Genomic DNA, 24637 nt, shown 5'->3' on the forward strand with positions numbered 1-24637 from the left:
AGGGTCACCATTTGGTACGGCAGGGAAAGAAAAGGGCCCAGCTTGTCCCAACACCTCTGCATGAATAAAGTGCCATGAAGGGGATCAAGGGACCAAGATCAGGTCCTAAGATTGGTGTTATCAGGGGAAGAAGAAGAAAGTAAATAAGGGGGGCAAAGAGTTGCCCAAAGTCAATTCAAAACAATACCAAAGAGCAGAGCAGGAAGCAAATTACATGTTCATTCCAATAAGAAAAGAGTTACAAATCATCCTATTCTAAAAAATTTACATCTTCACATAGGGTGATTATTTGAGAATGATATGTTTTCATAATGGCAAATATCCTACTGGGTTCGGCCAAAACAGTATGGTTATTTACAAGTTGAGACCGGGCACGCTCTAGCTCCGAATTTGACTTCTCCACTCCCTCAATTTGATTTTCAAGGGTATCTAGAAGAGTTGCTTGTTCTGCTTTAAGAGCAACCAATTATTCCTCCAGCTTTTGGATTTTAGAAGTAACAACTCTGACCCTTTCTTTTGTCTGCAAGCTTTCTTCCATCAACCGATCAACTTGGGCAGAGGTGTTCGATTCTTTCTCCATGAAGCATTTTGCCCGATTAGCCTGTCTGTCCGCTCTCTGGTATTGTTCCCTAAAGGCTCTCAGGTTCTCAAAGAAAGATAGAAAAGAATCATGTTGAGGTTTTGATAGCCGACCGGCTTTGAAAGACTCAGTTATGATCTTCTCAAAATCACAAAGAGCCTTGAGGCTGAATGAAGCGGTGAAATCCTTCTTTGCCCATTCCTGAAGGACTCGCTGTTGCTTTGAAGAAATGGGGGTAGCTGAAGAATGTTTTGAAGATTTCAACCGTGTCTCAAGCCGTCCAAGTGCTTCAAAAAGTCTGGGCATCTTAGCAGGGTTTGGAGATGCGAAAGGAGGAGGATCCTGCACTGCAGCTTTCTCTAATGGAGGAATGCCCATTGAGGGGGCAATTTCTGCCTGCCCGATCTGCTCAATTCCAGAAGGGGGAATCACAGTACCTCCAGAGGATGAGTGAGGATGGGAGCGCTTTGATTTACGGACCAAATGGGGGGGGGGGGGGAAGTTTCTCTTGGAGCTTGCTGTAGAAAGCCAAAAGACCAGGTCAAGACAATTTGAATACAGTTTGAGGCAAAAGAGGATTTGGAGAGATGAAATGTACCTGACTCAGCCCTGGGGTTTCACCAGGAAGAGGACTAATTCCTGGTTGGCGGGAAAATTCCTCACCACCAGCAGGAGAGTGATGAGCTGCACCTGAACCTATACCAGTGCCCTAGAGGTACCCAGAAATAGCAGTAATTGTCAGTAAATAGAGCATAAGAGAAAGAACAAGAAGAAAATACTCTCATACCTGAGTTTGGTCTTGAGGAGGAGAAAGAGGTTTATCAACTGTCGGGCAAGCAAATACCCGCGAAATTGCTACCTCTGAAGCTACAGGGATCTCAGGGACTATGGGTTCATTATCTGAAACCACTATTGTAGGAGGTGGCTCATATACCGGAGAAGGCTGTAGAGAACGTGAGTAAAAGTTAGTTGGGAAGCAATGTACATAAGTTCAATATGGAATATGTGACTCACCAAGTTACTGTCCTCATCCACGAAGTGCAACATAACTCCGGTAGATGGATCGAATTGAGAAGAAGGGGTTGCGTCCAGAACAGTAGAAGAAGTCATAGACCTCAGAGGAGGGCCATAACAAGGCAAGGAAGCAGATGCTCCAGCCTAAAAATATTCATACATTAGGTCCAGAAGTTGGAAAGTTATCCAAGAATTAGAAGAGAAGAAAAAGCACTTCTGAAGGGTCGACCTGGGAGGGAGATAGGCTTGTCTCTCGGGCAAATTGTGGAGAGGCTTCGGGTGGAGAGAGCTTTTCCTTTCTTGCGGCCTGAGTCAAATAATCAGATTTGGAGTTATATGAGAGCAAGAAGAGGCCTAAAGAAAAATGTATAAATCATACCTCAAGTTCTCTGAGGGCAGTATTTTGCAGTTCTTCGGCCTTTTTGAGCATTGCAGCTCTCAGTGGTTCCTCCTTAGAAGCAATGATTGGTCTTTTAGATGCTTGGGGTCCTGTTCGCCGGTAAAGGAGACAATTAGATAAAGGAGAAAGGTAACAGTTTGATGAAGAAAAACAGAAACTCACTTGAGGATTGTTGCTTCTTTCTGCCTGCCTCAGGAACTGGAGCAGATGGGGCTGATGACTTAGGAGGAGCGGTAGTTCTTGCTCTCTTACTTTTTCTAGTAAGAGTTGGCATTGTGGTTTTGGGTAGAGGTACTGGATCAGGATCTGAAGTCTTAATCACAGCCGCTTTCTTTCGCTTAGGTGCTTTAATAAGTACCTCGGGTGTTTCTTCAGCTCCTGAATCCCCAAAGGATTCTGAAACATCTGCACCCTCCCCAGCTTCTCGTCTCCCAGCCTCTGCGGCAGCTCCATGAAGAATTGCAGCATCAGCAGAGTCATCCTCGGATTCAATGACTTCCGATTCAACATCCACTGGAGCTGCAAAATTCAGCAAAAGTAAGGATAGAAGGACTCCAGAAAGGAAGCAAAATCAGATTGAAAGAGAAGTACCTATCAGAAGTGACCGATTCTTCTCTTGGATCATCTCTTTCCAATTTTCAAGTTCGCCCGAGCCAGGGTATGACTTAAGTGAAAGTTGGTTGAAAAGGCGATCGTGAGTCTCTTTCAAATCTCCTCCATACTTCTTAGTCCATTTGTCTTCCCACCAAGAAGAGAAGAGCGATGTGCACTCAAAATTGAGAATGATGGACTTTCGGGCCGCTTGACTCATTACGTCAAGACTGCGTCGGGCAGCTCGAAATGTCACTTCAGATGGAGTTGGTAATCGGAATGAAGTGCCACAATGGACAGAGTCGAAGAACGGGACAGGAATGGCCTGTCTAAATCCTAACTGCCTGCTGCAAAAGTTAGGATGGTAGACTTCCAAGCCTCGGTCATATCTATTGCCCCTAACTCCCCAGGCCAGGTCTCTCGGTTGAATGCAACTAATAAATTTCTCCTTGCAAAAGGGGGTAGCATCCTCGCCAGGGGCATCTTGAAAGACTTGGTCAGAAAACCAAGGATATCTTCTCAAGACCGACACACCCCATTCTAAATCTGATCGAGTCCTACAAACTCTGAAGAAATAGAAGCAGGCAAAGGTGGAATGATCTATAGGGGCAGCTTCAGCCAAGATTCGGGCAGGGGCCACACCCTCCGGGAACTCCAGATTAGCAGCCTGAAATTCCGGAAAGTTCCATTGAAGCCAAGTTTGTATCATCCATATAGGTCCATTCAAGTTGGTCTAAAATGACTCGCCTTGAGTCATTTCGAAAAGAAGATGATAAAGATGGGAAATGAGGAATGGACCTGTAGCTACGTCATCAAAGTTGTGAAGAGCTTCTACTAAGGGGATCCATTCAACCCTCACCCCTTTAGATTTGTTGGGAAAGATGTGCTTGTTGAGCTAGTATAAGAGGAAATACATGTTCTCCTGATCTTTATCAACCCGAGGTGAGCCCACCCCAAAATTCTCCTTTACGAAGGGGATGAATCCTTTGAAGGAGGTCCCATAACTCTTGAAAGTTGCAGAGTTATAGTTCAAAGAGAGGAAGGCAGCAGATGAACTTGAGCTTCCAGTGGTAGAGGATGAAACCCAGTCTTGAGTAACGTCCACTATCCTGCCCGAGGGCCTTAAGCTGAAAACCTGAGCCATGTCAAGAATGGTGGGAGACATGGGGCCCATACGGAAGTCAAAAGTATTTGTGCCCGAATTCCAGAAAAGGAGGGCAGAAACAAACAGTTCGGGCTTGGGAATAATAGAGGTCTTCGAAAGCATGATTAACTCATAAATACCATTACTCATCCATTTCCTCTTAAAAGTAGGCTTTAAATCATCAATCCATCGAGCCCAGGCAGGATCGTTCATCAGAGGAAAGCCTCGACGATATGATGACCATTTGGAGGAAGAGATGCTCGACCTAGCCGAGTAGGGATTTGGGGAAAACCAGTTATCTCTAGGCATGTTGCTTTCCACCACTGAAGGGACCCGAGAAATCCAGGCGGGACCCAATGATTGTACCCCATGCACCTCAAAGAAAAGCTCGGAATGCATACCTGCCCGAGGGCTATGCAGCCCATTGAGTAGACGACGCAGAGTGGCGATTCCTTCGCCAGATTCGTAAGAGGGTTGGGTTTGGCTAGATTCCGCAGTCATTTGAGGAAGTTCGAGAAGGGAATACCGAGGAAGATGACGAGGGCGAAACCTTAGAGAAGGATTTCTTGCTGTGAATACAGGGGATTGAGGAGTTCAACCGTAAGGGGTTCGTGGGTTTTATAAAGAGCCTTTTTCAATCAATATTAGCACCTGGAATTCCAGGCTAAATATTAATTGAAGGGGGCACTGTTTGGATCAAAACTTGAACTTTGGGCTCAAGGAAGGAGCTGGCCCGAAAGGAGGCCCAAAGGGAAAGATAGCCAGAACCCAGTCAAAGCCCAGAAGGCAGAAAAAGGTCTTTTCTGACTTGGTGCAGCTCATGAAGACCACTTGCTTACCTACCCAAAGGCCAAGTGGTGTGGACTGATCAGCTACACAGCCCATAAAGCACTTTACGGTGGCATTACATGTAAAATAGCTGATGAGTCATCATCCTCACACCACATTCGGGCAAGGCTGCTGCTACAGAAGACCAAGCCGAGTTGTCTATATAAGAAGAAAGAAAAACCAGGAATAAGGACACTCAATCAAACAAACAAATGCAAGCACAAACTCTGCTCAAAGCCAGATTTGCCTTCAAAACAAAGCTGTAGTCAGCCTTCATCCCTCTCGGGACAAGCCTTCATCCCTCGCGGGATAACCCTCCCTTCAAACCTTTGTAATAGCTCTGCTACCTTGTTCAACCTTGCTGTAGTATCGATTCATCTTTTGTAATCTCTCTCTCTCTATACCTCTAAGCTTTCAGACCTTTGACAAAACTACAAAGATAGGAACCTACAAGACGAGCAACCTTACCTGATAAGGTTTAACCTTGCCCGACCTTCTTTGTTTTGTTTTTGTCTTTTCAATATGTTGTATACTTCCAGTTCTATGCAAGTTATTTCTAGCAATATGATTATTAAAAGGCTTTCTCAGTACTTGAATCCGATTTGAATATATCGTCAGTGTTCAAACCAGATCCAAGTCCTAAGCCCTCGGGCATGTAAATCTGATCAGTTAAAAGTCTTTGGCCTCAAGGCATAAAAAAGAACCTTATGTGGACTTAACCCATCCACGACAGTCCTTGATAAACGAGAAGTCCGAAGTTACTTGGGGCGCAAGTAATCGACCTACCCTCTAGTTTTCTTTCTATTATATTATGATTACCATAGAATGCTTGAGCATGGAATCGATTTGGATTCATTCCGTTCTGCGATCTAGAGAGTTTTAGTATAAGAACGAACTCTGACGGGAAGCCTTAAGGCCTACACCTAAGGCCCCACAAAGGCACCTATTTGGGTTCATTCTACTTCTTGGACTCGGGTAATCAGAAGTATAATAGTTAGAAAACTCCTGCAATCACGAGAACAAATATGATGTGTTCGAGCACTGGTTTAGTTATTGATGGGAAGCCTCAAGGCCTACACCTAAGGCCCCACAAAGGCACCTGTTATAACTAACACGGTTTCTTGGATATATACATATATACAACTAAAACGCGACATCCATTTTACATCTGCCATGCTAAAGATGGCAGTGGCACGCCTGAACACCTAAAAGTTAACCGTGATTGTGAGCCTCAATGCCTACACCTAAGGCCCCACAAAGGCACATCTCAAAGTTAACTCTGTCCTTCTCTTTCAGCCTTGCCCGACGAGCCTTGCCCGAAGAGTCTTGCCTGACAAGACTTGCCCAACAAGACTTGCCCGACAACGCCCGACAGTAAAGCAGAAGCCCGATAATAGCCCTCAACCGGCGCCAACCTCCAGGGGAGCTGTGTGCTCGTCGACCAGGAAACATCCCCGACGGAAATTCCTGACGCGAACAGAATTATTGACATTTGAGATTTTTTTTAAGAAGTACGGAAGTGATTTTGTGCCTGCAGCTACTCAAACCATCTGTGTTACTCCCGTGATGGTTGAGAAGCTCTCAAATAGAAACTCTACAGACCAAGAAATAAAGAAGATTATTCAGTAAATAGCCAAGCCATGCAATATAAATGGAGAACAACAAGCGTGGAACTGTCATCCCACATCACCATACTTATATGATGGAATTGCGTACAATGCTTTTATCAATTATAAGTGAAGAAATTGTAGTATCCAATTTGGAGTAGTTTACTCTTTGAAAAAGAAATTGGCGGTTTACTATAATGTAGCTAGGAATCATGTATGACATGAATGCTTGTTACTTTTTTATTTTATTTTATTTTATTGTTAATTTTTAGTTTAGAGTAATGTTATTCTTAGCATCTAAATATATCACACTTTCATACCAACTTGTACAGAAATTGAAGTGGACTAACACATCAATTTAAAAATATCTTGTACCAGCAGAGGTGAATAATCACATTAATTAAAAGAATGATTTTTTTTTAAAAGGGGAACAATCGGTGGCAAACCACAATTATCCATCCATTTCGAGGGACGGGAAGACTCACATAGGCATTTCAGTCTTTTTAAATTTTTTTTTTTTAAGAAATTGATGAAACCCTAATGTTCACGTTTTCTAGGCTCACATTTGCCTCCTCCTCCCTCTCATTTCTCCATCATCATTTTGCTTTTCCAACGACTTATGGTACCCCTCTACCTCTGCCGACGACTGATCAAACCTCCATAATCACAAGTGAGAGGCTCAGGGTAAGAGGACAGTTCATCCCAAAGATCTTTGACTTTGGTGTAGTATGCGAAGATTGACTGTTGTCCCTGGTGGCATTAGCCAATTTCTTGTCGAATCTGATAAATCCTTGAATTATTGCCTTGTAAGAATCGATCCTCAGGATCCTTCTGTTTGCCCTCTAAATTCTCCATGGGCCTCGCGGGTATTTCAGAAATTTACTCGAACAATAAACTAGTGGGTGCTAGTGTGCCACTACTAGATGCCGCTAGTAGGCGAGATTTGAATGATTGAGATTGCGCCTGAGTACGACTTCTAACCAAGAGATTGTGTCATTGAGTGGGAGTGACTCAAATCAAGGTTCCTTCTTTGCCTTAAAGATAAGGACTTCATTTATATGGAGAAATGTAACAATATATGTAAATGGCAGGTTTGCTGGAAGTGTAAATGACAGAGGAAAGTAAATGACTGGCATTGTAGATTGCTTGTAAATTAAATGACTGGAAATGAGTTGTATATATATGTAATTATTTAAAGTACAAAACATTATAAGTACAAAAGGATGCCAAATACAAGGTTCGACCTTGTTCCCAAGGGATTGGGCAAGTTGCTCTAGTCTTGTGGCAATTTCTAGTGGTTTGGGGAATGGCTTTGAAGGTTGTAAATAAAAATACAAAGAAGATCGATACTACCGACTGAGCAGCAAAGCAAAAAACAAGGAAAGTAAAGGGTGCTTGGCTAAAAGTAAATGTTTACAAGGAAATTGAAGAGCTGATTTGAGTAGAGTTGATTGATTGATTGAGTGTCCATAATCCTTTTGCCTATGCTTCTTTTTATATCGAACTAAGAGAGACCCACTTGCTGAGAACATTGAACTTGTGGAGAGAACTCCATAGCCAGCTTGCATATGAAATAATATTAAAAGAGGTCACCTCACATTTCCACCACATGTCTATTAATCATCAATAGATTAATATTTAAAAGAAGCAAGTTGGCTTCTTTCCTTCACATGTCCATCTCCCAAGTCTGCCAACATCCTTACTCACAATAAAGTCATCGCTTCATACCATGTGGAGAAACATTCCCACATGCAACTTTTGGTATATTTGCACACTAGTCCCAAAAAATGTCATATTTTGGCCTTTAAACCCAATTAAGTAAAATTGTGCATATTTTAGGTGCAAACACCTTCCACATGGCAGTCGCGGTTTGTAGTAGAGTTTACTGCCAACAATAGTACTGTGCACTGATTGCAAGGTCCACAAGAGTACCATGTCATTGCATCTCTGCCAAATGAGAAATTTTGCATCAGACATGGATTCTCTCCGGATCCATCGATCCTAATCCACCAAGTCACATCATCTGGGCCATTGAAATTTGATCTAATAGCTAAAGTTATTATAACTTTTAGAGTGGGTCATTGTTTGTAACTGTTGGATTAAATTTCAATGACCCGGATGATTTAACTTGGTGGATTAGGACCAATGGATCCGGAAAGGATCCATGTCATTTTGCATCGGTGGTTGCATGAGCTTTAATTAATAGACCCATCAATAGACTCGAGCTTATTCTTTGCACTTAGAGGAATCCGCATAGAATGACACCATTGTCAGTAGTTGTGTCATTCGAGGAGTTTTGAACTAGAACAAGATTCGATGAATCCGAGTGATGTAAGGTGAGAGGATCGGGTGTGTTTAGCACTGCCTCTGTTAGCTGTGTTTGTAGTAAAGGTTGGTTGTGTTTGTGGCAGAAGATGAATGGGTGTCTAGAGTCACCAGGATCGTGTTGATCTGATGCCATATTAATTGATGTGTGAATATGTTTGTACTAGATAATTGTAACTGTACAGAGACAATCCTTTCCTACAATCACTCCAAGACAGATCATGACCATTTGATCCTACAATCACTCCATATCATATCAAAATTAGATCGATAACTAGTTTGCTTCCTTTAACAGATGCAACTATTGTATCTTCATGCACAACCTTTATAGTTAACCCCTTTCTCATCTATATAAAAGGCGAGTCTCATTTAGGCATTCAACTTGTTTATCAATTTCATTTATAGCATTAACAAGTCTTTAATATATTTAGACTAAAGATTAAGCGAGTCTATAAGGGAGTGGAACATTGTGTTTCAGTAAGGCATTATGATTTGACTGCTACTCATACCATAAGAGAATGTTTGGAGAGAGAGAGAGAGAGAGAGAGAAATGTTGAAGAAACGAAGAAACACTGACTTGTATGACATCAGTTGAGAATTACAACGCACCTCACTTTTTCTATATCAACTACATAGCACATTAAACTTGATAGCTAACTAACTCTAGCTATAAGAAACTAACTTTTCCTCTAACAACCTGTTATTCATCTTAACTTATCATCCCACAGGATTATGACACATGGCACCTTACATAATGATGACACTTGTTGCTTAATACCCCTCAATCTTAGCAAAGAATTTCAGCCTGAGATTTAGATAACGCTGCAAAAATAAATGAAAGTGAAATTAAACGATCAAATCTCCTTTTTGCACTCATTTCTCAAACAAAATGGGAATTTGTGTCCAAATGTTAGATTCTTATCTGAAACAATGGATTAATATGAGCGGAGAGCAACTATCATAGTCTAGATTTGGTGGTGAAGACAAATATACCTAAAAATCTTTCAAACTTAATCGTATCGTATCCAAGCAACATATGCAGTTGTATTTCCAAGTGCCTTATACTTTGCGTCCATTGAAGTTCGAGACACACCATTTCTTCTTGAATTTCCATGAAATGGGTTTCGCCATTATTGTATTAACTTTTGCAGTCCAATGGAGGCACAAGTGTGTAGAATTCCGTTCCCATTACTAAAACTCATCATGTGTTTTGTACAATAGTCCTTCATGAATGCCTTCCTAAGTAAAATCAAAATTGTGAAATTTTAAAATTTGATAATAGTTTGTTTCTAAATTATAAATGTGCTTGTTCCATTAAAAAGGATTGTCCAATGCTCTAGCTATAATAACATTTGACATCGAGTTTGTTATTTATAAGAGTTGAACTTGAGATATTTAACTAAAAAATGAAGAGAATTACACATCGTAATGCAAGTAAAAAGAAAAAAGAGTTGGAATTTTCAATGTACAAATCCTATCCCACATCATCCAATGCCAAAATTTGAGTCTCGCCTAAATATATAAAAAAAAATCTTGTTAATCAATTAACCAAGGGATTTAAACCATGTGCATGTATGTGATCTTATAATTTTCAACAAAAATATTGTCTTGACTTTTAGGTTTTTTTTGTAGAATTATACTATATTTACAACTAAAAGATGGTAGGAATAAATTGATATTGAACTTACTATTTATGAAATTCAAATCAAAGCAAATGAAGAGTAATTGGACTATAGTACCAAGTAACAATTTAGGTCCATTAACTATAAAATCTTTGTTGACGGCAGAAGTTATAAAACTTAAAAGATCATTTCTAATGTGATGCTAATTTTTGTTTTCGTAACTGTTTGTAACTCATTTCTTTCCAAAGTATATATGAACAACCAAAAGCACGGAGAAAGATGAAGCTCTACTATAAAATCAATCGGCAATTCGGAGAGTAGGCTAACTCATTATAAGCCCGTGCAATGTTACTTTTTCAGTTGTGGGAATTTGCATATCGCATTCTCACACTCCCACTTATGTGTGACAAATTTTTAAGTCTAAGACATGGTCAACACAAACTAAGTGATATAGAGCACGTGTGGCCGTTGTGTTTAACACATGGTGTCAACATGTTAGAATATCATGAAGTTGAGGTTCTACCCGATGTTTAAAATATCCACAAAATTGTCAATATTTTGTCGAAAAATTCCTAAAAATCAAGGATTGATACGGAGAGGGGCGAAATGCAAACTCCATACTATATCAACAAGATATAAATCAATGAATATTGATGAATTTTACCAATTCACTACATAAATTTTGAGAAAATTTTCTCTAATTCGACTAAATCAGAATGAGTTAATATACCCACCCTATTGCAAATTTTCATAATTTTCGTCGAAGGCAATCCATTGATCATAAATTTGCATATTAATATTTTCAACTATATCGATATTTTAAATGTTGGCTCTACTATATAACCAATTGACAATATGAGGAGTGACCTAATTCCTTATAAGCCTTTTTTCAGGTTTGGTTTTTCTCCGATGTGGGACTTTGCCTTTCATATTCTCATAAAGCGGACTTTATAGTGTAGGAAAGCAAATATTTTTCTGTGTCACATGCAGGGACATCTTTGAGATTTTGGGAGGGGGGCCTATGCAAACTTTATAAAAGGGCCAATCCTTAAGATAGTTTATCAAGAAAAGTAGACAATGTATTGATACTATAAAACATTAACTTGAATCAAAATAAACTTTAGGACTCGCTGATTGTAGGTTTACAAATGTAAGTAAAAAGAGCTATAAACATATATTCATTAAATAATGAAAAACAGTTCAATCTTAAACAGTTCAATCTTAAACAATCAAACGAGAAAAAAAAAACTTCAAATGCTCTAACTTTAAAGTATCACTTGAATATATAGGATTATTATATAATAAAATTGGAATTTTTTTTTTTTTAAGGATGTTATTAGCATTCCAAATAATTGTTATTAGCATTCCAAATATCTCATTGTGCACTCCAAATAATTGTATTTAGAAAGAAAAAAGTTTACACTTACAAGAAGTGCGCCATAAGATTTTACAATGCTAACATAAGTATTTTTTATAATATATAGCATTATTACATATAAATGTTAGATGCCAAAATTTTTTGGGAGCTCCTCCAAATTTGGTACTTTGTGTTATTGCATCTTTCGCTCTCCTAAACACCGTCTCTGATCACTGGATAAGAGAAATACTAATGAGGTATAACAAGCACATAATTCTTCATTATAATTCATAAGATGAATAGACATTTCTAAGGATGCAAGTTGATTGGAGATTACCAGCAAACTTTCGTTTCCAATTTCGAACATTTACGATGAAGTTGGATGCCCATAAAAATGTATCTAGATTTTCTAAAAAGTTGGAATTTTTAAACCAATTTTTAGTTGAAATTTTCCAAACTTATTCCAACCAAATTTCCAATATATTATGAATGGTAATAATTATATTTGTAACCAAAGTAAGAGATACATTTCCCAAAAAAAAAAAAAAACACATACTTAAAATTGCTGCATTTGTATAAAAGTTTGAAATGTTCCAAAAACTTGTAAAATGTACACAAATCTTATTTATGTTTCCAAAATTCTGAGACACGATCATATCAAAGCGTTAGAAAAATTCAAATATTTTTGAACTCGAGAAAAAGTTTCATTTGGAAATGTTTTAATTCAGTTTGAGAGCTTGTTCTAAACCCGATCCATCTGAAAATCAGCCATATACATTTCATAACAATTTTTGCTTGTGTGAAAAAAAAACACCTACCGTGTGAATGAGATACCAAGTCCTATACGAATTTACTCTAATTGAGATATTCCGTCACTATATTCTCAAAGCAACAAATTGGCAGAAAACAATATTCATGTCACACACCAAAACATATAATAAGTAGCATTAAAAAGTTTTAGGTACGATGGGACATCGTTCATGATTACTAGCCATGAAACTTAATACCTAAGTAGCAAGAAGAAGATGAAAATTCATAAATTAAAGGATGAATGATTCCCATGTCACATTGACCATTCATGAGCTTGATAATATATGAGAGCATCGAGAGGGATCGAGAGACAGTGGGGCATCTCTGAAGAAAATCTATGTTCCTATTCTTGTATGGGTGTGACAGGCACAAGAGAGAAGACAAAATGATAAGAAACGCAATGCAAAAGCCAAGAAAAAAAAATCACATCAAAACGCATCATAAGTGTCTTTAAAGGGAAAAGGGTACTATTGAATGAGTATGACAGGGACCATAGCCAATACGGCATGTGAAATTGTAGCAAAAAACATAAAATCATGGAAAGAAACAACAACAACAACAACAACAACAACAACAACAAAGCCTTTTCCCACTAAGTGGGGTCGACTATATGAATCCTAGAACGCCATTGCGCTCGGTTTTGTGTCATGTCCTCCGTTAGATCCAAATACTCTAAGTCTTTTCTTAGAGTCTCTTCCAAAGTTTTCCTAGGTCTTCCTCTACCCCTTCGGCCCTGAACCTCTGTCCCGTAGTCACATCTTCGAACCGGAGCGTCAGTCGGCCTTCTTTGCACATGTCCAAATCACCGGAGCCGATTTTCTCTCATCTTTCCTACAATTTCGGCTACTCCTACTTTACCTCGGATATCCTCATTCCCAATCTTATCCTTTCTCGTGTGCCCACACATCCCACGAAGCATCCTCATCTCCGCTACACCCATTTTGTGTACGTGTTGATGCTTCACCACCCAACATTCTGTGCCTTACAACATCGCTGGCCTTATTGCCGTCCTATAAAATTTTCCCTTGAGCTTCAGTGGCCTACGACGGTCACACAACACGCCGGATGCACTCTTTCCATCCAGCTCGTATTCTATGGTTGAGATCTCCATCTAATTCTCTGTTCTCTTGCAAGATAGATCCTAGGTAGCGAAAACGGTCGCTTTTTGTGATCTTCGCTAGATTGCTCCGGTCATTAGTGTGGATAAGTATATAAATGGATAGAGATAGGAAAGCGATGTATGTGGTTCACCCAGATTGGCTACGTCCACGGAATAGAAGAGTTCTCATTAATTGTGAAGGGTTTACACAAGTACATAGGTTCAAGCTCTCCTTTAGTGAGTACAAGTGAATGATTTAGTACAAATGACATTAGGAAATATTGTGGGAGAATGATCTCGTAATCACGAAACTTCTAAGTATCGGAGTGTGGTGTCGTCTTGACTTGCCTTATCTGTCTCATAGGTAGATGTGGCATCTTCTCTGGAAGTACTCTTCCTCCATCCAGGGGTGGTATCTTTAACTGGTGGAGATGCACAAGGTAATGTATCAATTTCACTTGAAGCTTACTTGTAGTTTCAGGCTTGGTCAAGCGCGATACAAACCATGTAGTAGGAGTCCTCCAAGTCGCCGAGCTAGGGGGTCTGCTGAAAGAGGTGACAGACAAGGTAAGCAATCAGAGCTCCGACTGATTGTTCACCTTCTCCCCATCTTGCAACAGCATGAAGGATAAAGAGAAGAAAAATGAGAAGAGATGATATGAGATACTTTTGCTTTTGAAGAAGTAACTTTCCACAGGCTTATTCTTGAACTGAGCTGGAGGGTTTTCTGGTTTCCTCCAGAGTATAAGGCCGACTGAAGAATTTGAGGGTCAAAACAAGTCCATCAAATCTAGAGTACGTTCCACCGTGCTGATATGGGATACTTTTGCTTTTGACAGAGTAATGGATGTATCGGCACGTGTGCTGTTACGCTTGTCTCCACATGCTTCCTTGTATCCTTCGCACTTGCCCTATCTGTTCCTCAAGCAGATGCGGAATCTTCCCTGGAAACATAAGATGTTGAAGATGAATACTCGAGAGCAATGCCAGGTAAGTAATCAGGTAAGGGGTTCCAGGCAGTCAGTTCCTGGCTGGAAGCTTGATTCCAAGTGCTGACTGATTGCTCTCTTTCTCCTTGTCTTGCAGGTAAAAACAAGGCCAAAAGAAAAGACAGGGAAAAAGCATGATATGGGATACTCTTGCTTTTAACCCTGATGATATGAGATATTCTTGCTCTAGTATAGCTTGTTTGCAGAGGTATTATCGGGGGGAAAGAAAGCTGAATATTTCGAAAGGCTTCGTTGGGAGTGCCCTCTCAGATATGATGAAGGGTTGAGCATTTTTGCAGGTCTGCCTGTCCGTTGGGGATGGAGGTCGACATATATAGGAGTCTCCCTAACAACAAGTAGTAATGCTATTCCTTTACCCTGCTCGGTCATAGCACGGTAGTGGGAGCTGCCAGTTTCACATGTTTTAACTCTGTCAGAGCACTTTGAAAAAGTGGTCTGTGGTATCTGGCTCTCGAGATTCGGAGAACGATGCCTCTTCGATTTATGAGAAAGCAATCATGCTGGGGGTCTGACTCTCGAGATTCGGAGAGCAGTGTCTCTTCGATTTTTGAGGAAGTAATCATGTTGGGAGTCTGGCTCTCGAGATTCGGAGGGCGGTGCCTCTTCGATTTTTGAGCAAGCAATCTTGTTGGGAGTGTTGTCTCGAATGTGAGTAAAGGTTGGGCATGTTTGCTAGTCTACCTTGCCACGAAGCACAAAGGTTGACACACAGGAACTTTCCAATTATCCAGCAATGGTACTGTTCCTTTACCCTCTCTTCGATTTTGAGAAAGTAGTCATGTTGGGAGTCTGGCTCTCGAGATTCGGAGGACGGTGCCTCTTCGATTTTGGAGCAAGCAATCTTGTTGGGAGTGTTTTCTCGAATGTGAGTAAAGGTTGGGCATGTTTGCTAGTCTACCTTGCCACGAAGCATAGAGGTTGACACACAGGGACTTTCCAATTATCCAGCAGTAGTACTGTTCCTTTACCCTTGTGGGTAATAATATGGTAGCTAGACCTTCAAAATTTATGTGTCCAAACTTTGTTAGTGCTGTTTCTTTGCTATTCTTTTACCTTTCTTGGTCAGAGCGATGTAGTGGGAGCTGCAAGCTTCACGTGCTCAACTTTGGCAGAGAACTTTGGCAAAGTTATCTGTGGTACCCATGAGTTATTGTTGCGTGTGGGAAGTGGGTGATTGAACAGTAAGATTCATGTGCTTTCTACTTCACCAGAAGTCTTCGACAGAATGCCCATAATTTCTGCAAAGCTGAGTGTGCGTGTGACAGGTGCTGACAAGGCTAGAAAAGTAGGTGCCTCTTCGATTTTTGAGATCGGCCATCGTGGTCTCTGAGCAGCCCAGCTTTTGAGAAAGCGAGTGCCTCTTCGATTGATTCGGAGAACGATGCCTCATCGATTTTTGAGAAAGCAATCATGCTGGGGGTCTGGCTCTCGAGATTCGGGGAGCAGTGTCTCTTCGATTTTTGAGAAAGTAATCATGTTGGGAGTCTGGCTCTCGAGATTCGGAGGGCGGTGCCTCTTCGATTTTGGAGCAAGCAATCTTGTTGGGAGTGTTTTCTCGAATGTGAGTAAAGGTTGGGCATGTTTGCTAATCTACCTTGCCACGAAGCACAGAGGTTGACACACAGGGACTTTCCAATTATCCAGCAATGGTACTGTTCATTTACCCTCTCTTCGATTTTTAAGAAAGTAGTCATGTTGGGAGTCTGGCTCTTGAGATTCGGAGGACGGTGCCTCTTCGATTTTGGAGCAAGCAATCTTATTGGGAGTGTTTTCTCGAATGTGAGTAAAGGTTGGGCATGTTTGCTAGTCTACCTTGCCACAAAGCACAGAGGTTGACACACATGGACTTTCCAATTATCCAGCAGTGATACTGTTCCTTTACCCTTGTGGGTAATAATATGGTAGCTAGACCTTCAAAATTTATGGGTCTAAACTTTGTTAGTGCTGTTTCTTTGCTATTCTTTTACCCTTCTTGGTCAGAGCGATGTAGTGGGAGCTGCAAGCTTCACGTGCTCAACTTGGGGAGCCCAGCTTTTGAGAAAGCGAGCGCCTCTTCGATTTCTGAGATCGGCCTTCGTGGTCTTTGAGCAGCCCAACTTTTGAGAAAGCAAACGCCTCTTCGATTTCTGAGATCAACCCTCGTGATCTCTAAGCAGCCCAGCTTTTGAGAAAGCAAACGCCTCTTCGATTTCTGAGCAGGCGCCTCTTCGATTTCTGAAGCTCCGTCGAGTGCAGATTTTTATAGGGGCTGGCATTAAGTTCCAAAGCACACTTGAATCTCCACCAGTAGAAGCTTCATTCTTGCACTTCTAAGATCTTGATTTGTCCGACCTCTTCTCTCTTCAACACCTTTGAAAATGTCTGGCCCCTCCGACCGTCGTTTTGACTTGAACCTTGTTGAAGAGGCAGCCCCGCCTTCTCCAGACAACATATAGCGCCCATCCTTCGTCTCCCCTACTGGTCCTCTTACCGTTGGGGATTCCGTGATGAAGAATGATATGACCGCTGCGGTGGTGGCCAGGAACCTTCTCACTCCCAAAGATAACAGACTACTTTCCAAACGGTCTGATGAGTTAGCTGTTAAGGATTCGCTGGCTCTCAGTGTTCAGTGTGCAGGTTCTGTGTCTAATATGGCCCAACGCCTATTTGCTCGAACCCGCCAAGTTGAATCATTGGCGGCTGAAGTGATGAGTCTCAAACAGGAGATTAGAGGGCTCAAGCATGAGAATAAACAGTTGCACCGGCTCGCACATGACTATGCTACAAACATGAAGAGGAAGCTTGACCAGATGAAGGAAACTGATGGACAGGTTTTACTTGATCATCAGAGATTTGTGGGTTTGTTCCAAAGGCATTTATTGCCTTCGTCTTCTGGGGCTGTACCGCGTAATGAAGCTCCAAATGATCAACCTCTGATGCCTCCTCCTTCTAGGGTTCTGTCCAGTACTGAGGCTCCAAATGATCCCCCTCCGGTGCCTTCTCTTTCTGGGGCTCTACCGACTGCTGAGACTTCTCCTAAGCAACCTTTGTGAAGTCTCCCTCTTGTGTGTTTATTTTGACTCATGTATATGTACATATTTGTAGCTTATCGGGGATATCAATAAATAAGCTTTCCTTCATTTCAACGTATTGTGTTAAATACACCAAAGCCTTCTTCGCTAAGTTCTTTGAATTTTCTTTTGTTGAAGCTTGTATGTTGAAGCTTTCTGAGTGGAGCATGTAGGTTGGGGTAGTGTTCCCTTAATTTCCCGAGTGAGGAAAACTTCTCGGTTGGAGACTTGGAAAATCCAAGTCACTGAGTGGGATCGGCTATATGAATCTTAGAACGCCATTGTGCTCGATCCTGTGTCATGTCCTTCGTTAGATCCAAGTACTCTAAGTCTTTTCTTAGAGTCTCTTCCAAAGTTTTCCTAGGTCTTCCTCTACCCCTTCGGCCCTGAACCTCTGTCCCATAGTCGCATCTTCTAATCGGAGCGTCAGTAGGCCTTCTTTGCACATGTCCAAACCACCGTAACCGATTTTCTCTCATCTTTCCTTCAATTTCGGCTACTCCTACTTTACCCCGGATATCCTCATTCCTAATCTTATCCTTTCTCGTGTGCCCACACATCCAACGAAGCATCCTCATCTCCGCTACACCCATTTTGTGTACGTGTTGATGTTTCACCGCCCAACATTCTGTGCCATACAGCATCGCCGGCCTTATTGCCGTCCTATAAAATTTTCCCTTGAGCTTCAGTGGCATACGGCGGTCACACAACACGCCGGATGCACTCTTCCACTTCATCCATCCAGCTTGTATTCTATGGTTGAGATCTCCATCTAATTCTCCGTTCTTTTGCAAGATAGATCCTAGGTAACGAAAACGGTCGCTCTTTGGTATTTCTTGATCTCCGATCCTCACCCCTAACTCGTTCATGGAAAGAAACAAAAGAAAAATAATTAAAGAGAAACGAAAGCCCCATTGGAAAATATTTGGCTTTGTGTATGTGTGTGGTGTGATTGTTGTACAACTGAAAAGGATGAACCGTTTTACTAAAATGAGTAAATGTGTTATAAATAGGCAAAATTTAGAGAGATAATCTTTGCTAAGAGCGATGACGAAGTGGTGTAAAATATCACACTGTTTAGTTGTTACTACCACCACAAATGTATTGCAGGTATTTGAAAATTAGGGATATTAAGAGTATTATATTTCTTTCTTTTCTCTTCTTGATATTTACCAACTTTGAACAATTGAAGTGCTTTATTTATAGAGCCACTTTAATGAAAACTTACAAAAGGGTTACTATTTAGCATATGAGTATTTACTATACACATGTGGGCAAACATACCCACTATTTACAACACTCCCCCTTAGATGCCCAAATATCAGTATCAGTTGCCTCGTTAAAACCTTGCTTGGAAAAACCCAGTGGGAAAAAAATCATAGCAAAGGAAAAAGAGTACAACTTTACCTGGATGGTGTTGAGCATGCTTATGTTGCCTCATTAAAACCTTGATAGGAAAAACCCAATGGGAAAAAATCCTAATCGAAGGAAAAATAGTACAACATGCATGTATCATGGATGCTCCCCATGAATTGTATCTTCCCATGATTCCGCATTCTTCAAATTTGTAAGCCGACATAATCCGATTCCATGCGCTAACTTCTGAAATGTGCACTTTGGTAAAGATTTGGTGAACAATACTGCTAAATTTTCATTGGAACATATTTGTCTGACTTCATTAACTTTACCCTTCTGAAGCTCATGTGCACTGAAAAATCTTGGAGATATATGTTTAGTCTTATCACCCTTGACGGATCCTTCCTTCATTTGGGCGACACATGCTGCATTATCTTCATGGATGACAGTTGGAATGTCTGTCTTTGAAGGTAGACCACATGAATTTCGGATGTGATGGATCATTGATCTTAACCAAGAACATTCACGACTTGCTTCATGTAAAGCAATTATTTCCAAGTGATTGGAAGATGTAGCGACTAGTGTTTGCTTCGTTGATCGCCATGAAATTGCAGTATCTCCATTAGTGAACACATATCCATTTTGTGAGCATGCTTTTTGCGGATCGGAGAGAAAACCAGCATCTGCATATCTAACAAGGATCTGTTCATTTATGGGCTTGTCTGAGTAGAAGAGACCCATATTTGTTGTCCCACGACGGTATCGTAGAACATCTTTGACTCCCTTCCAATGACAAATTGTTGGAGCAGAGTTGTACCTGGCTAACAAGTTAACTGAAAGAGCTATATCTGGTCTAGTACATTGTGCTAAATACAATAAAGCACCTATTGCGCTCAAATATGGTACTTCTGGACCAATGACCAGTTCATCATCTTCTTTTGGATGGAATGGATTTTTCCTAATGTCCAAAGAACGAACAACCATTGGGGTGCTAAGTGGATAAGCCTTGTCCATGCCAAATTGCTTCAGTATTTTTTCAATTTAAGCTAATTGATGGATCAAAATTCCATTAACACAATGCTCGATCTGCAGGCCGAGACAATATTTTGTTTTCCCAAGGCTTTTCATTTCAAATTTGCTTTTCAGATATTTAGCAGTTTTGTTGAGCTCTTCAGGGGTTCCAACTAGGTTCATATCATCGACGTATATTGCCACTATAGCAAATCCAGTAATTGATTTCTTAATGAACACACAAGGGCAGATAACATTGTTGGCATATCCTTCTTTAATCAAATACTAACTGAGACGATTATACCACATTCGCCCAGATTGTTTCAGCCCATATAGTGATCGCCTTAATTTGATTGAGAACATACCTCGTGGTTTGTTAGTTGCTTCAGGCAACTTAAGTCCTTCTGGGACTTTCATATATATGTCAGTATCTAATTCTCCATATAGATACGCGGTGATGACATCTATAAGTCGCATGTCAAGTTTTTTTGAAATCACCAAACTTATTAAGTAATGGAACGTAATTGCGTCCTTTACAGGAGAGTATGCCTCTTCGTAATCAATTCCAGGTCTTTGTGAAAAACCTTGTGCAACGAGTCGTGCTTTATATCTTACAATCTCGTTTTTCTCGTTGCGTTTCCTTGTGAATACCCATTTGTAACCTACGGGGTTCACACCAGGCGGGGTTTGGACTACTGATCCAAAAACACTTCGTCTTTCTAAGGAATTTAATTTTGCCTGGATTGCATCTTTCCACTTAGGCCAATCTTGTCTCTGTCTGCATTCATCAACAGAGCGGGGCTCAATATCATCACTTAATATAATTTCAGTGGCTATTGCAAATGCAAACATGTCTTCGATGATTATTTCATTTCGATCCCACAATTCATTAGTACATGCATAATTTATGGATATTTCTTTACTTTCATGTACTTCTGTCTCTTCAAGAATAGGTGTCTCATCAAGGACATTTTTTTTTTTTCTGGAAGTATAGAATCATGAATTGTGGATTTATCAATCATTTTCTTCTCTTGAATGATTTCATTTGGGTTCAACTGTGCCATCATCTTTCTCTTTCGAAGGGCTGAATCTTTTGAACCTGGGGGTCTACCACGCTTCAAGCGTGCACTAGATGAATCATTCTCTGCCACTTTATTTTGTCCAACAGGGACATCAATTCTTGCAGGTGCGTTTGCAGCTGATATATATGACTTTGTCACTTTCGAAGCATCATTAAATGCTTCTAGTATTTAATTAGCAATACCTTGAAGCTGAACGATCTTTTTCACTTCATTTTCACATTGAGTGCTTTGTGGATCAAAATGAGATAAGATGGAAACAACCCATGTCAGTTCTTACCGTTATTCTGGAACGGTCATTACTCCCCCTAATGATGGGAAGACTGTCTCATCAAAATGACAATCAGCAAAACAAGCTGTAAACATATCACCAGTCAAAGGTTCCAAATATCTAATGATAGATGGTGAATCAAAACCCACATAAATTCCCAGTCTGCGTTGAGGTCCCATTTTAGTTCGTTGTGGTAGTGTAATAGGTACATAAACAGCACAACCAAAAACTCGTAAATGTGAAATATTTGGCTGATGTCCAAACACAAGTTGTATTGATGAGTATTGGTGGTTGGCTATGGGTCTCAGTCGAATCAATGATGCTATATGTAAGATGGCATGTCCCTATGCATAGACTGACAATTTTGTTCTCATGAGCAGAGCGCGGGCTATTAATTGAAGCCGCTTGATAAATGCCTCTGCTAAACCATTTTGGGTATGGACATGAGGAACATGATGTTCAATATCAATGCCTAGTGCCATGCAGTAATCATCAAAGGTTTGAGACGTAAATTCACCAGCATTATCAAGTCAAATGGACTTAATGGGATGATTTAGGAACTGTGCTCGTAGCTTAATTATCTGGGTAAGAAGTCTTACAAAAGCTACATTTCGAGTAGACAATAGGCAAACATATGACCATCGGGTAGATGCATCAACCAAAACCATAAAATGTTGAAATGGTCCACAAAGTGGTTGAATAGGTCCACAAATATCCCCTTGAATTCTTTGCAAAAATGATGGGGATTCATCACCAACCTTTAGTTATGATGGTCTAATTACCAACTTCCCTTGGGAACAAGCCTTGCAAAGGTTATCATTTGAGACATCAATGTGTCTGCTCAATAATGGATGTCCATTAGAGTTGGTAATGATTCTACGCATCATGATAGATCCTGGATGACCCAGACGGTCATGCCAAAGCATGTAAACCTTTGAATCCATAAACTTCTGGTTCATGATGAAGGAATATTTGGTGAAAACATGTTCATTTAAGCAACATCATATAGCATGCAATTAACAATTAAAGGCGGAATCATGCTAGCATGCACTTAAAAACAAAACATTAACCAAGAAATTCAAAGCCTAGTAGATTGGTGAACCAATAAACAACTCAAAACAAAGTGAGTTGAAATATATACCTTTGTAGATTCCTCTTTGTATTTAAACAAAGGCTAATCACCCAAGAGATAGGGCCTTCATTCCTTGCATCTTAGATCCATGGATTTGGATGGATCTACACCAAGGAGAGCATGGATGATAAATGAGTGACCATGGAAGAATAGATGGCTAGCTACAACTTCCATGGTGGCCGGCCTTTCTAGAGAGAAATGGAGAGACAATTCTCACCAATTTTCTCTAAAACAAACCCTTAATGAATAAAAGGCTATAAAGTCATATTTATACCTTTATTCATTTGAGTGGCAAACTTGTAATTAAAGCAAGTTCACTACCCTTTCTCTATATGGCCGGCCATGGGGGGTTGTTTGGGCTTTTGGGTCTTAGTGAATCATTATTCATTAAGTTGTCATACAACTTAAGTCAATGGGCTTGACGTTCGAAGCCCATTGGGCCTTAAGGTCCAAAACCTATCCCGAGGTCTTTAACGAACTTATTCGTTTGATTAATTAACATATTAATTAATCCTTGCCATAAATAATTAAACTATTCAATTATTCTTACTCATTTAGTTTGTTTCATCCATCTCCACCTTATACGGTGTACGATCCATTAGGTTCCTTTTAGCGAGGCAGTGGGCGATCAAAACTCTTTCAAATCGATTATGAATTGAAACTTACTTTCAATTCTCCCTTTAGTGATAATACACTTTTAGGGCTTCCACAAACCATGAGTGACACCTAGCCGTATGTCATGGTTACCCAAGCTAATCAGAAGAGGTTAAGAACCTATTCAGTTTAGGATTACAAATGCAATACGGTCCTTCTCTAATACAATACTCTTGACCACATTGTTTGGTTTGATAGTTTATTCATGTCTACTATCCAATGTGAATCTTGTGCATATATGATTACTTTGAATGTGATTTGGAACGCATTCCTAAATCTCATTCATACTCTGGCCAGAGATTCTAAATCATATCATAGAGTATTCTCCCTCAAACGGTTTGAAGGTTAGAGATCCCTTGTTGCACATTCACTTGCCTCCATGACTAAGTGGCTTAACCCCAACGATGTCGTGGACACCCCGATGGGGTGACTTTGACATAATCAAAGATCAAGGACTTAACCACAAGACAACTGTGATGCCTCAGGTCAAAGGACTAATTTGCATTATCCCAAACATGAGTTTTCATGTGACATGAGTATGAGAACTCTTCATTGATCGTGTTCAGTGAACTCATTCTCTACTGAGCACCTACGTACTTGTCTTGATGTCACACGCACCAATGACTCGAGACTAGTCACTCTCCCTGAGAGAAGACATAGCACGTACCGATCTTGACGGACTGTCAATGCCCAATTGGCAATCCTATGATCAGGAACATTTAGGATGTGTCTACGAAAGAATGGTCTCATGAATCTAACTTCATTAGATTACATTCTCCCAATCACATATTCCTTGGACTTTATCGTTTAAGCATATAATATTTATATGAGACGGCTCAAACAATAATCTTTACCCTTTATATTAAACTAGATTAGTTTAACATGTGAAATGTCCGTAAAGTATCATCACATGATTGGTTTTAGGGCACATTTCCAACAATCTCCCACTTGCACTAGAGCCAATCAGCTTGGTCATCAGTGATGATACCTCTTCTGTAGTCATTTCATAAATGGCTGAATAGTAGGCCTAGACAATGGATATCTATATGTTATCCATAGAAGCAACCTTGAGAATAACGACATCACCATTATACATGATTCTCAATCATGTGGTTCAGTCTCTCATATGAGTTCGGATCTTGATGAGACCTTGATTCCCAGGCTTGAGCTATCGCCCCATTAGTGTCATAGTGTCAGTACACTAGATACACTTTCTGGTTGGAACCGAATAGAGAGTTCACTAAATGAACTTTCCCATCCAAACAACATTGTTGCAAACTTCTATATGGCAATATATTTTGCATTCATAATGGAACACACTAAAGTCATTACTTTAATGTTTCCATCCAAATATCTCTTTAGTCATAATAAAGAGATATCCGTTTATCTCTTCATTCATAATGAAGAAACATCCAATGATGGATTAGATTCATAATCTAATACATTTACGCTTCCATTACGTTACTCTAATTCTTCCTCGATCTTTGAGGGATTTATCCTTTAGTATTTCTTAAATACTTAAGGACTCACTTGACAGTTGCCATGGTTCTGATCCTGGGCTTACACTGATATCGTCTTGTACCGTTCTAGGTACAACTCATATCAATGTTTTTCATACAATATGAAATACATAAATCACCTTTATGCGTATGCATAAAGGATTCTTATTTACGCATTATTTCTTTGGGAGTCAAAGG

At 40.2% G+C, this 24637-nt stretch overlaps 1 long non-coding RNA gene and 1 pseudogene across 1 annotated transcript; both read right to left on the reverse strand.

The window, feature by feature from the left end:
• Nucleotides 1-200: 200 nt before the first annotated feature.
• Nucleotides 201-3430, reverse strand: LOC126617370 (uncharacterized; annotated as a pseudogene).
• Nucleotides 3431-13517: 10087 nt separating this feature from the next.
• On the reverse strand, nucleotides 13518-16471 carry LOC126617372 (uncharacterized). Its single transcript, XR_007621340.1, has 2 exons — nucleotides 16406-16471; nucleotides 13518-15713 (listed from the first exon to the last, which is right to left on the reverse strand). It is a non-coding gene; the product is annotated as an uncharacterized LOC126617372 (long non-coding RNA).
• Between the last annotated feature and the right edge of the window lie 8166 nt (nucleotides 16472-24637).

The sequence above is a fragment of the Malus sylvestris genome, chromosome 3 (genome assembly GCF_916048215.2).
Source record: "Malus sylvestris chromosome 3, drMalSylv7.2, whole genome shotgun sequence".
Taxonomy (NCBI): domain Eukaryota; kingdom Viridiplantae; phylum Streptophyta; class Magnoliopsida; order Rosales; family Rosaceae; genus Malus; species Malus sylvestris.